The sequence below is a fragment of the Schistocerca nitens genome, unplaced genomic scaffold (assembly GCF_023898315.1).
Source record: "Schistocerca nitens isolate TAMUIC-IGC-003100 unplaced genomic scaffold, iqSchNite1.1 HiC_scaffold_385, whole genome shotgun sequence".
NCBI lineage: Eukaryota > Metazoa > Arthropoda > Insecta > Orthoptera > Acrididae > Schistocerca > Schistocerca nitens.
This window is the reverse complement of record NW_026045919.1, coordinates 209,484-223,188: the sequence shown is the minus strand read 5'-3', so window position 1 is coordinate 223,188 and position 13,705 is coordinate 209,484. Positions and strand designations below refer to the sequence as shown.

The window sequence follows — 13,705 nt, the reverse complement described above, 5'->3', positions numbered from 1 at the left end:
GTACGGTAGCTCAGTCGGTAGAGCGTTAGGTTTTCAACCAAAGGGTGTTGGGTTGAAGCCCCTGTCTGGGCGAAAATTAATACACTTTCGTAACGGCTAATGTGCTGGCAATGGAAACACTAGAGAAAAGAGTGAGGCCACGCCGCTTTCTGCCATCGGATTGCTTCTAAAGATGTCACTTTCACTTGTCGGAAGTCGATATTGCCACAGGCAGTCGTGGCCGAGTGGTTAATGGCAGCTGATGGTCGCCGGCTTACCTTACAGAATCAAATAACCCATGAACTTACCTGCTACTATGAGACCTTATATGCTGTGGCTGATTCTGATCCGGTTGATAATGACGAGATTTTAACTGCTATCCCATCAGTTTTAACAGAGGACCATAATACGGAATTTTTAGCTCCTTTTACTGCAGACGAAATTTCAGCTTTTATTGCTTGTTCACCATCTCACAAATCTCCTGGTCCGGATGGCCTTCCTAAGGAGTTTTTTGTTCGCTTTTGGCCTATTATAGGGCCTGTTTTTACGGATATAGTAAATGAAATTTTGAATGGTGGCTCAATTCCAGCCGATTTCAAGAGAGGTACGGTTGTCCTGATACCGAAAGCTGCTGGTTTGAAGACAGCTAGTGACTTTCGTCCTTTAACCCTTTTAAATTTTGATTATAAGACGGCTGCTAGGGCTGTTAATGCACGTCTATCCCTCTTGCTTACACCTGTGATAACTCCTTGTCAAAGCTGCTTTCCGGGGCGCTCCATCTTGACGCCTCTGGCGGGGTATCGTGATATTGTGTCGATTGTCGCTGTCACCAATATTTCCTGTGCGCTTTTATTTGTTGATTTTAGTAAGGCTTTTGATCGTGTGTCCCATTCGTTTTTAGAGCTTCTGCTGCGCCGACTCGGTTTTAATGAAAAGGCGCTGCTGGTACTTAAGAATATGACGACTGGCATTTCTGCTAAGATTGACATTAATGGCCAGCTGACGAAGGTCATTGATATTAAACGTGGCGTCCCGCAAGGTAGCCCTTTATCCATGACCCTTTATGCTCTCTCCCTTCAACCACTCCTCACACGTCTCAACTCGACACTTCGTGGTCTTACGATCTCTGGGGTTACCCAGACAGCAACAGCTTATGCTGATGATTTGGTTGTTTTGCTTCGTTCCGCCGCAGAAGTGCCGCTGTTGAAAATGGAACTAGATAAATTTTCTGCAGCCTCAGGTTCTCGTATTAACCCCCGTAAAAGCAAACTCCTGAATTTGCGGGGCTTTGAACGTGTGGTTATTCCGTGGGTTATGGCTGTTGAACACCATACACATTTAGGTATCTATCTTGAACGGTGTCCTCTTCGTATGGCTGCAAAAAATTGGCAAGTGGCCATTTCCAAGCTTCAAGGTGTTTTATTCGAACACTCATGGCGTTCGATACCGCTACTGCAAAAAAAGCGTGTATTAGACACTTATGTTTTATGTAAAGTATATTACGTTGCTCAGTTGTTTCCGCTTCCCCGAATGCAGGGTGCAAAAATGGTCCAGCTTATTAACAGATATATTTGGCGGGGGCACATTTTTAAATTACGTTGTGATGTTTTTACGAAGCCGCGTCTTGAGGGCGGCTTGTCGTTCACCGATGTCCGTGTCAAGGCTGCTGCCCTTTATGTTAAGCGAACCCTCCATCTTTTATTTTCTGAGTCCCCGACTGTTACTTCGCGATTACTCCATGTCGTTCGTCCTGAGAGCTTGTCACCGCCTATTAACGTAGGGTCTCTAAATGCGAAGCTACGACATGTTCGGGACTTCTACATTGAGATTAGTTACCTGGATCTCCACTTACAACGTCGTCCTGTTTTTACTACGCGAACACTGCTTGCCAAATGGCACAGGTCGTTTTCTTCCAACCCGATTGTTTTGCAGTATCCCCGTTTTAATTGGCGTAACATATGGACGAATATTAGCTTACCCGTTCATTCAGCAACTGTTGCCTCCCTATGGTATAAGGTGGTTAATCAGCTGATTCCTACGAACGTACGACTTCATCGTATAGGTTTATGTGTCTCTCCGCTTTGTCAAACGTGTGGTTGTGTTGATACGCTCCCACACCGATTTACCTGCGCTGACCGTCTTCGCATGTGGTACTGGCTGCGCCGACAATTGGCGTTACTCACCAGGAGTTCGGAATCGGCATTTACAACTGATATCCTCTGCTGGCCGGACACGGTTTTTTATCCCCGGACAAAGAACAACACCATTATGTGGCTTCTTGGCCGTTACATTTTTGCAGTGGTTGATGGTGATGGTCTTTCCGATTTTATTTCGTTTATTGGTTACATGCTTCATGAGTACTGGACGCAAAAATCTTTCCCACATCTTAAGAGGGACTTTGCGAATATGCTTAGTATTGTTTTCGAAAAGCAGGGGATTGGTTAAGTTTCCACTTCTATTGATAATTACTGCGCCAGATGCATTAATGGCACCGGTATAGGGGCATACTGATCTCACTTCATGATACGGAAGACATTCTCGCTAGTTCTTAGTTCTTTTACCTTCCTGCCAAGCTTTTACCTGTTTGGATAGACGACGCATCATGACCCCCGTGTCCACATATAAGTATCATAAGACTCTGAACCAAGGACAATTACTACGTCTTGGTGCGACTGTGCTTCAGTGCAGGGAGGAGGAGACGTCATGGCCAGGCCTCGGGATTCGACCCCTGCCCAACACGCCTCCACCGAGCTGCAAGGAGACAAAAAAAAAGATAAAAAAAAAGTGGTTAAGGCGTTAAAAAAAAATGGATAAGGCAAAAAAAAAAAAATGGATAAGGCATCGGTCTCCTAAACCGGGGATTGTGGGTTCGAGTATAAAAAAAAAAAAAAAAAAAAAAAAAAAGTGGTTAAGGCGTCTGACTTGAAATCAGATTCCCTCTGGGAGCGTAGGTTCGAGTCCTGCCGACTGCGAAAATTTTCTCGCTCTCAGAAGAAGGACGTTCAGCTGCATCCTAGCGGTTGCGTCTCCACTAAACACGTGGATCGCCAGCAATGTGCAGGGTGCAGCGCTACAGTCGCGCCCAGAAGCCACAGCTCATCTCCTCGTCTCACAGCCGTCCACCAGGTGTCAGTGCAAGTGTCACCTCTCTGGGCAGTGCAGATGTGTCCATTTTAGCTTGCAGACGATGACGTGTAGCAATTTATGAGCTAGCGCAAGTCAAATGTTTTACCGTGTGTATCTGCTAGATGCCGCCTCTCACACGCTGGAGAGGCTCACTGCTTCTTGTGTCTCGTTCTTTGCACACGAGTTGCACGTGGCATCGATATAGCACAGGTTTTCTGGCGTCAGCGAAGTCAATATTACATGAATCGAGTCGAAGTGTTTGCTTGTTACGATGATGGAAGCAGAAGAAATGTGTGTGGTACTTCACTGCATCTGCTGCTCGCCTTTCAGCGTCCCTGTGTCTTATCAGATGAAGATGACTGTGAAATTGGCGACGGGGCAGAGGTCAACGAAGACGTGCAAAACAGAGACGTTCAACGTCAGCCGAAATAGCTCAGTTGGGAGAGCGTTAGACTGAAGATCTAAAGGTCCCTGGTTCGATCCCGGGTTTCGGCATGCATTCGTTTTGAAGCTGACGCCAATGGAATTGCTCTGAGTTTGTGATAATGTAACTACCGCCGAGAACAAAAATGACTCCCTCCTGTAGCTGTTCTGGTTGTCCAGTGCATGCCATAAGAGGAACACAGTAGGCAAATGCCTGGGAAGCAAGAAAATAAAAAAAAAGTCCTACCTATTGCGTTCCCTTTTTTGTGTCAGGACGTGAAGAACGTCTCCAACGGAACCGTGAAATGAGCGAAAACGTGGGAAACATTGCATTCGAAATGCTTGTGAATTTTCCAGTTGCCCAGTGAGTGTCGACAGAACACGTAAATCCTCTGCTCCAACGTATGAGACGTAACGATTGCTGCAATTTGTTCTTGCGTCATGTGTCAGCATTCTTCGATAGTCTGTTACGAGCTTAGCACGATAAGTTTGTAGACAGCATCCAGGCGACGTTTTATTAGTTACAGCTCCATGCAGCGAGTGCACAACAGTAAAGGACATGAGTCAATGTGCAGTTGTGTATCGTGGAAGGTTTACAAACGTCTTGTGAGCCCGGATAGCTCAGTCGGTAGAGCATTAGGCTTTTAACCTAAGGGTCCAGGGTTCAAGTCCCTGTCCGGGCGGAAATTTTAATACTTTGGTAGTGATTCGTCTAGTAGAGGTGGAAACACTACGGAAAAGAATGCAACTACGCCGTTTCCTGACACCACAGTGCTTTAAACGGTAGCAGTTGCATGTGTCGGCAGAACTCGCGCTACCGGCAGTCGTGGCCGAGTGGTTAAGGCGTCTGACTCGAAATCAGATTCCCTCTGGGAGCGTAGGTTCGAGTCCTACCGGCTGCGTGCGATTTTGCGTAAAGAGCAGCAAATATTTTCACACACGTGAACGCGGATGCAAACCAATGACGCCACTCTCAACAAGACGAAAATTTAAGAATACTGAGTTTCGCAACGGCCGCTGCTTCCTGTGGCTACCGGTTCACCTCGCACTGACGCTGGGACTGCAGAAAGCCGTCGCAGGCCCACGAGTGCGCTCCCGTCATTTTCTCGCGCCGACGCCGAGTTTGTGAGTACACAGATGTGCTTGGAAGTGTTGGACAGAGCGAACATTCATTTCTTTTTAAGAATCGAAATTCAGTCATTCGAGTGCGGCAAAAGCAATGGTGCAGCGTTTCTTTTGTTAAGATCTCGCAGCTACTTGCAAGTATGTCCACCGCTTAAGACGACAGAAAAGCAGCGTCAGCGGTGCGTCAGTGGGAAGTCGGTGAAGTCGCCATTGGAGCCATAAGCCAGTAATTACGACATGTGAATCACTCGCACACCACGCAGCTGTACGGTAGCTCAGTCGGTAGAGCGTTAGGTTTTCAACCAAAGGGTGTTGGGTTGAAGCCCCTGTCTGGGCGAAAATTAATACACTTTCGTAACGGCTAATGTGCTGGCAATGGAAACACTAGAGAAAAGAGTGAGGCCACGCCGCTTTCTGCCATCGGATTGCTTCTAAAGATGTCACTTTCACTTGTCGGAAGTCGATATTGCCACAGGCAGTCGTGGCCGAGTGGTTAATGGCAGCTGATGGTCGCCGGCTTACCTTACAGAATCAAATAACCCATGAACTTACCTGCTACTATGAGACCTTATATGCTGTGGCTGATTCTGATCCGGTTGATAATGACGAGATTTTAACTGCTATCCCATCAGTTTTAACAGAGGACCATAATACGGAATTTTTAGCTCCTTTTACTGCAGACGAAATTTCAGCTTTTATTGCTTGTTCACCATCTCACAAATCTCCTGGTCCGGATGGCCTTCCTAAGGAGTTTTTTGTTCGCTTTTGGCCTATTATAGGGCCTGTTTTTACGGATATAGTAAATGAAATTTTGAATGGTGGCTCAATTCCAGCCGATTTCAAGAGAGGTACGGTTGTCCTGATACCGAAAGCTGCTGGTTTGAAGACAGCTAGTGACTTTCGTCCTTTAACCCTTTTAAATTTTGATTATAAGACGGCTGCTAGGGCTGTTAATGCACGTCTATCCCTCTTGCTTACACCTGTGATAACTCCTTGTCAAAGCTGCTTTCCGGGGCGCTCCATCTTGACGCCTCTGGCGGGGTATCGTGATATTGTGTCGATTGTCGCTGTCACCAATATTTCCTGTGCGCTTTTATTTGTTGATTTTAGTAAGGCTTTTGATCGTGTGTCCCATTCGTTTTTAGAGCTTCTGCTGCGCCGACTCGGTTTTAATGAAAAGGCGCTGCTGGTACTTAAGAATATGACGACTGGCATTTCTGCTAAGATTGACATTAATGGCCAGCTGACGAAGGTCATTGATATTAAACGTGGCGTCCCGCAAGGTAGCCCTTTATCCATGACCCTTTATGCTCTCTCCCTTCAACCACTCCTCACACGTCTCAACTCGACACTTCGTGGTCTTACGATCTCTGGGGTTACCCAGACAGCAACAGCTTATGCTGATGATTTGGTTGTTTTGCTTCGTTCCGCCGCAGAAGTGCCGCTGTTGAAAATGGAACTAGATAAATTTTCTGCAGCCTCAGGTTCTCGTATTAACCCCCGTAAAAGCAAACTCCTGAATTTGCGGGGCTTTGAACGTGTGGTTATTCCGTGGGTTATGGCTGTTGAACACCATACACATTTAGGTATCTATCTTGAACGGTGTCCTCTTCGTATGGCTGCAAAAAATTGGCAAGTGGCCATTTCCAAGCTTCAAGGTGTTTTATTCGAACACTCATGGCGTTCGATACCGCTACTGCAAAAAAAGCGTGTATTAGACACTTATGTTTTATGTAAAGTATATTACGTTGCTCAGTTGTTTCCGCTTCCCCGAATGCAGGGTGCAAAAATGGTCCAGCTTATTAACAGATATATTTGGCGGGGGCACATTTTTAAATTACGTTGTGATGTTTTTACGAAGCCGCGTCTTGAGGGCGGCTTGTCGTTCACCGATGTCCGTGTCAAGGCTGCTGCCCTTTATGTTAAGCGAACCCTCCATCTTTTATTTTCTGAGTCCCCGACTGTTACTTCGCGATTACTCCATGTCGTTCGTCCTGAGAGCTTGTCACCGCCTATTAACGTAGGGTCTCTAAATGCGAAGCTACGACATGTTCGGGACTTCTACATTGAGATTAGTTACCTGGATCTCCACTTACAACGTCGTCCTGTTTTTACTACGCGAACACTGCTTGCCAAATGGCACAGGTCGTTTTCTTCCAACCCGATTGTTTTGCAGTATCCCCGTTTTAATTGGCGTAACATATGGACGAATATTAGCTTACCCGTTCTTTCAGCAACTGTTGCCTCCCTATGGTATAAGGTGGTTAATCAGCTGATTCCTACGAACGTACGACTTCATCGTATAGGTTTATGTGTCTCTCCGCTTTGTCAAACGTGTGGTTGTGTTGATACGCTCCCACACCGATTTACCTGCGCTGACCGTCTTCGCATGTGGTACTGGCTGCGCCGACAATTGGCGTTACTCACCAGGAGTTCGGAATCGGCATTTACAACTGATATCCTCTGCTGGCCGGACACGGTTTTTTATCCCCGGACAAAGAACAACACCATTATGTGGCTTCTTGGCCGTTACATTTTTGCAGTGGTTGATGGTGATGGTCTTTCCGATTTTATTTCGTTTATTGGTTACATGCTTCATGAGTACTGGACGCAAAAATCTTTCCCACATCTTAAGAGGGACTTTGCGAATATGCTTAGTATTGTTTTCGAAAAGCAGGGGATTGGTTAAGTTTCCACTTCTATTGATAATTACTGCGCCAGATGCATTAATGGCACCGGTATAGGGGCATACTGATCTCACTTCATGATACGGAAGACATTCTCGCTAGTTCTTAGTTCTTTTACCTTCCTGCCAAGCTTTTACCTGTTTGGATAGACGACGCATCATGACCCCCGTGTCCACATATAAGTATCATAAGACTCTGAACCAAGGACAATTACTACGTCTTGGTGCGACTGTGCTTCAGTGCAGGGAGGAGGAGACGTCATGGCCAGGCCTCGGGATTCGACCCCTGCCCAACACGCCTCCACCGAGCTGCAAGGAGACAAAAAAAAAGATAAAAAAAAAGTGGTTAAGGCGTTAAAAAAAATGGATAAGGCAAAAAAAAAAATGGATAAGGCATCGGTCTCCTAAACCGGGGATTGTGGGTTCGAGTATAAAAAAAAAAAAAAAAAAAAAAAAAAAAGTGGTTAAGGCGTCTGACTTGAAATCAGATTCCCTCTGGGAGCGTAGGTTCGAGTCCTGCCGACTGCGAAAATTTTCTCGCTCTCAGAAGAAGGACGTTCAGCTGCATCCTAGCGGTTGCGTCTCCACTAAACACGTGGATCGCCAGCAATGTGCAGGGTGCAGCGCTACAGTCGCGCCCAGAAGCCACAGCTCATCTCCTCGTCTCACAGCCGTCCACCAGGTGTCAGTGCAAGTGTCACCTCTCTGGGCAGTGCAGATGTGTCCATTTTAGCTTGCAGACGATGACGTGTAGCAATTTATGAGCTAGCGCAAGTCAAATGTTTTACCGTGTGTATCTGCTAGATGCTGCCTCTCACACGCTGGAGAGGCTCACTGCTTCTTGTGTCTCGTTCTTTGCACACGAGTTGCACGTGGCATCGATATAGCACAGGTTTTCTAGCGTCAGCGAAGTCAATATTACATGAATCGAGTCGAAGTGTTTGCTTGTTACGATGATGGAAGCAGAAGAAATGTGTGTGGTACTTCACTGCATCTGCTGCTCGCCTTTCAGCGTCCCTGTGTCTTATCAGATGAAGATGACTGTGAAATTGGCGACGGGGCAGAGGTCAACGAAGACGTGCAAAACAGAGACGTTCAACGTCAGCCGAAATAGCTCAGTTGGGAGAGCGTTAGACTGAAGATCTAAAGGTCCCTGGTTCGATCCCGGGTTTCGGCATGCATTCGTTTTGAAGCTGACGCCAATGGAATTGCTCTGAGTTTGTGATAATGTAACTACCGCCGAGAACAAAAATGACTCCCTCCTGTAGCTGTTCTGGTTGTCCAGTGCATGCCATAAGAGGAACACAGTAGGCAAATGCCTGGGAAGCAAGAAAATAAAAAAAAAGTCCTACCTATTGCGTTCCCTTTTTTGTGTCAGGACGTGAAGAACGTCTCCAACGGAACCGTGAAATGAGCGAAAACGTGGGAAACATTGCATTCGAAATGCTTGTGAATTTTCCAGTTGCCCAGTGAGTGTCGACAGAACACGTAAATCCTCTGCTCCAACGTATGAGACGTAACGATTGCTGCAATTTGTTCTTGCGTCATGTGTCAGCATTCTTCGATAGTCTGTTACGAGCTTAGCACGATAAGTTTGTAGACAGCATCCAGGCGACGTTTTATTAGTTACAGCTCCATGCAGCGAGTGCACAACAGTAAAGGACATGAGTCAATGTGCAGTTGTGTATCGTGGAAGGTTTACAAACGTCTTGTGAGCCCGGATAGCTCAGTCGGTAGAGCATTAGGCTTTTAACCTAAGGGTCCAGGGTTCAAGTCCCTGTCCGGGCGGAAATTTTAATACTTTGGTAGTGATTCGTCTAGTAGAGGTGGAAACACTACGGAAAAGAATGCAACTACGCCGTTTCCTGACACCACAGTGCTTTAAACGGTAGCAGTTGCATGTGTCGGCAGAACTCGCGCTACCGGCAGTCGTGGCCGAGTGGTTAAGGCGTCTGACTCGAAATCAGATTCCCTCTGGGAGCGTAGGTTCGAGTCCTACCGGCTGCGTGCGATTTTGCGTAAAGAGCAGCAAATATTTTCACACACGTGAACGCGGATGCAAACCAATGACGCCACTCTCAACAAGACGAAAATTTAAGAATACTGAGTTTCGCAACGGCCGCTGCTTCCTGTGGCTACCGGTTCACCTCGCACTGACGCTGGGACTGCAGAAAGCCGTCGCAGGCCCACGAGTGCGCTCCCGTCATTTTCTCGCGCCGACGCCGAGTTTGTGAGTACACAGATGTGCTTGGAAGTGTTGGACAGAGCGAACATTCATTTCTTTTTAAGAATCGAAATTCAGTCATTCGAGTGCGGCAAAAGCAATGGTGCAGCGTTTCTTTTGTTAAGATCTCGCAGCTACTTGCAAGTATGTCCACCGCTTAAGACGACAGAAAAGCAGCGTCAGCGGTGCGTCAGTGGGAAGTCGGTGAAGTCGCCATTGGAGCCATAAGCCAGTAATTACGACATGTGAATCACTCGCACACCACGCAGCTGTACGGTAGCTCAGTCGGTAGAGCGTTAGGTTTTCAACCAAAGGGTGTTGGGTTGAAGCCCCTGTCTGGGCGAAAATTAATACACTTTCGTAACGGCTAATGTGCTGGCAATGGAAACACTAGAGAAAAGAGTGAGGCCACGCCGCTTTCTGCCATCGGATTGCTTCTAAAGATGTCACTTTCACTTGTCGGAAGTCGATATTGCCACAGGCAGTCGTGGCCGAGTGGTTAATGGCAGCTGATGGTCGCCGGCTTACCTTACAGAATCAAATAACCCATGAACTTACCTGCTACTATGAGACCTTATATGCTGTGGCTGATTCTGATCCGGTTGATAATGACGAGATTTTAACTGCTATCCCATCAGTTTTAACAGAGGACCATAATACGGAATTTTTAGCTCCTTTTACTGCAGACGAAATTTCAGCTTTTATTGCTTGTTCACCATCTCACAAATCTCCTGGTCCGGATGGCCTTCCTAAGGAGTTTTTTGTTCGCTTTTGGCCTATTATAGGGCCTGTTTTTACGGATATAGTAAATGAAATTTTGAATGGTGGCTCAATTCCAGCCGATTTCAAGAGAGGTACGGTTGTCCTGATACCGAAAGCTGCTGGTTTGAAGACAGCTAGTGACTTTCGTCCTTTAACCCTTTTAAATTTTGATTATAAGACGGCTGCTAGGGCTGTTAATGCACGTCTATCCCTCTTGCTTACACCTGTGATAACTCCTTGTCAAAGCTGCTTTCCGGGGCGCTCCATCTTGACGCCTCTGGCGGGGTATCGTGATATTGTGTCGATTGTCGCTGTCACCAATATTTCCTGTGCGCTTTTATTTGTTGATTTTAGTAAGGCTTTTGATCGTGTGTCCCATTCGTTTTTAGAGCTTCTGCTGCGCCGACTCGGTTTTAATGAAAAGGCGCTGCTGGTACTTAAGAATATGACGACTGGCATTTCTGCTAAGATTGACATTAATGGCCAGCTGACGAAGGTCATTGATATTAAACGTGGCGTCCCGCAAGGTAGCCCTTTATCCATGACCCTTTATGCTCTCTCCCTTCAACCACTCCTCACACGTCTCAACTCGACACTTCGTGGTCTTACGATCTCTGGGGTTACCCAGACAGCAACAGCTTATGCTGATGATTTGGTTGTTTTGCTTCGTTCCGCCGCAGAAGTGCCGCTGTTGAAAATGGAACTAGATAAATTTTCTGCAGCCTCAGGTTCTCGTATTAACCCCCGTAAAAGCAAACTCCTGAATTTGCGGGGCTTTGAACGTGTGGTTATTCCGTGGGTTATGGCTGTTGAACACCATACACATTTAGGTATCTATCTTGAACGGTGTCCTCTTCGTATGGCTGCAAAAAATTGGCAAGTGGCCATTTCCAAGCTTCAAGGTGTTTTATTCGAACACTCATGGCGTTCGATACCGCTACTGCAAAAAAAGCGTGTATTAGACACTTATGTTTTATGTAAAGTATATTACGTTGCTCAGTTGTTTCCGCTTCCCCGAATGCAGGGTGCAAAAATGGTCCAGCTTATTAACAGATATATTTGGCGGGGGCACATTTTTAAATTACGTTGTGATGTTTTTACGAAGCCGCGTCTTGAGGGCGGCTTGTCGTTCACCGATGTCCGTGTCAAGGCTGCTGCCCTTTATGTTAAGCGAACCCTCCATCTTTTATTTTCTGAGTCCCCGACTGTTACTTCGCGATTACTCCATGTCGTTCGTCCTGAGAGCTTGTCACCGCCTATTAACGTAGGGTCTCTAAATGCGAAGCTACGACATGTTCGGGACTTCTACATTGAGATTAGTTACCTGGATCTCCACTTACAACGTCGTCCTGTTTTTACTACGCGAACACTGCTTGCCAAATGGCACAGGTCGTTTTCTTCCAACCCGATTGTTTTGCAGTATCCCCGTTTTAATTGGCGTAACATATGGACGAATATTAGCTTACCCGTTCATTCAGCAACTGTTGCCTCCCTATGGTATAAGGTGGTTAATCAGCTGATTCCTACGAACGTACGACTTCATCGTATAGGTTTATGTGTCTCTCCGCTTTGTCAAACGTGTGGTTGTGTTGATACGCTCCCACACCGATTTACCTGCGCTGACCGTCTTCGCATGTGGTACTGGCTGCGCCGACAATTGGCGTTACTCACCAGGAGTTCGGAATCGGCATTTACAACTGATATCCTCTGCTGGCCGGACACGGTTTTTTATCCCCGGACAAAGAACAACACCATTATGTGGCTTCTTGGCCGTTACATTTTTGCAGTGGTTGATGGTGATGGTCTTTCCGATTTTATTTCGTTTATTGGTTACATGCTTCATGAGTACTGGACGCAAAAATCTTTCCCACATCTTAAGAGGGACTTTGCGAATATGCTTAGTATTGTTTTCGAAAAGCAGGGGATTGGTTAAGTTTCCACTTCTATTGATAATTACTGCGCCAGATGCATTAATGGCACCGGTATAGGGGCATACTGATCTCACTTCATGATACGGAAGACATTCTCGCTAGTTCTTAGTTCTTTTACCTTCCTGCCAAGCTTTTACCTGTTTGGATAGACGACGCATCATGACCCCCGTGTCCACATATAAGTATCATAAGACTCTGAACCAAGGACAATTACTACGTCTTGGTGCGACTGTGCTTCAGTGCAGGGAGGAGGAGACGTCATGGCCAGGCCTCGGGATTCGACCCCTGCCCAACACGCCTCCACCGAGCTGCAAGGAGACAAAAAAAAAGATAAAAAAAAAGTGGTTAAGGCGTTAAAAAAAATGGATAAGGCAAAAAAAAAAATGGATAAGGCATCGGTCTCCTAAACCGGGGATTGTGGGTTCGAGTATAAAAAAAAAAAAAAAAAAAAAAAAAAGTGGTTAAGGCGTCTGACTTGAAATCAGATTCCCTCTGGGAGCGTAGGTTCGAGTCCTGCCGACTGCGAAAATTTTCTCGCTCTCAGAAGAAGGACGTTCAGCTGCATCCTAGCGGTTGCGTCTCCACTAAACACGTGGATCGCCAGCAATGTGCAGGGTGCAGCGCTACAGTCGCGCCCAGAAGCCACAGCTCATCTCCTCGTCTCACAGCCGTCCACCAGGTGTCAGTGCAAGTGTCACCTCTCTGGGCAGTGCAGATGTGTCCATTTTAGCTTGCAGACGATGACGTGTAGCAATTTATGAGCTAGCGCAAGTCAAATGTTTTACCGTGTGTATCTGCTAGATGCTGCCTCTCACACGCTGGAGAGGCTCACTGCTTCTTGTGTCTCGTTCTTTGCACACGAGTTGCACGTGGCATCGATATAGCACAGGTTTTCTAGCGTCAGCGAAGTCAATATTACATGAATCGAGTCGAAGTGTTTGCTTGTTACGATGATGGAAGCAGAAGAAATGTGTGTGGTACTTCACTGCATCTGCTGCTCGCCTTTCAGCGTCCCTGTGTCTTATCAGATGAAGATGACTGTGAAATTGGCGACGGGGCAGAGGTCAACGAAGACGTGCAAAACAGAGACGTTCAACGTCAGCCGAAATAGCTCAGTTGGGAGAGCGTTAGACTGAAGATCTAAAGGTCCCTGGTTCGATCCCGGGTTTCGGCATGCATTCGTTTCGAAGCTGACGCCAATGGAATTGCTCTGAGTTTGTGATAATGTAACTACCGCCGAGAACAAAAATGACTCCCTCCTGTAGCTGTTCTGGTTGTCCAGTGCATGCCATAAGAGGAACACAGTAGGCAAATGCCTGGGAAGCAAGAAAATAAAAAAAAAGTCCTACCTATTGCGTTCCCTTTTTTGTGTCAGGACGTGAAGAACGTCTCCAACGGAACCGTGAAATGAGCGAAAACGTGGGAAACATTGCATTCGAAATGCTTGTG

General features: G+C 46.6%; 7 non-coding genes across 7 annotated transcripts; all 7 read left to right on the top strand.

Annotated features, from left to right (window-relative positions):
* Positions 1-3,527: 3,527 nt before the first annotated feature.
* On the top strand, positions 3,528-3,600 carry Trnaf-gaa (transfer RNA phenylalanine (anticodon GAA)). The gene has a single exon. It is a non-coding gene; the product is annotated as a tRNA-Phe (tRNA).
* Positions 3,601-4,138: 538 nt separating this feature from the next.
* Trnak-uuu (transfer RNA lysine (anticodon UUU)) lies at positions 4,139-4,211 on the top strand. The gene has a single exon. It is a non-coding gene; the product is annotated as a tRNA-Lys (tRNA).
* Positions 4,212-4,348: 137 nt separating this feature from the next.
* On the top strand, positions 4,349-4,430 carry Trnas-cga (transfer RNA serine (anticodon CGA)). The gene has a single exon. It is a non-coding gene; the product is annotated as a tRNA-Ser (tRNA).
* Positions 4,431-8,443: 4,013 nt separating this feature from the next.
* Trnaf-gaa (transfer RNA phenylalanine (anticodon GAA)) lies at positions 8,444-8,516 on the top strand. The gene has a single exon. It is a non-coding gene; the product is annotated as a tRNA-Phe (tRNA).
* A 538-nt stretch (positions 8,517-9,054) lies between these two features.
* Positions 9,055-9,127, top strand: Trnak-uuu (transfer RNA lysine (anticodon UUU)). The gene has a single exon. It is a non-coding gene; the product is annotated as a tRNA-Lys (tRNA).
* A 137-nt stretch (positions 9,128-9,264) lies between these two features.
* Trnas-cga (transfer RNA serine (anticodon CGA)) lies at positions 9,265-9,346 on the top strand. The gene has a single exon. It is a non-coding gene; the product is annotated as a tRNA-Ser (tRNA).
* Positions 9,347-13,357: 4,011 nt separating this feature from the next.
* On the top strand, positions 13,358-13,430 carry Trnaf-gaa (transfer RNA phenylalanine (anticodon GAA)). Its single transcript has one exon. It is a non-coding gene; the product is annotated as a tRNA-Phe (tRNA).
* Positions 13,431-13,705: the final 275 nt, after the last annotated feature.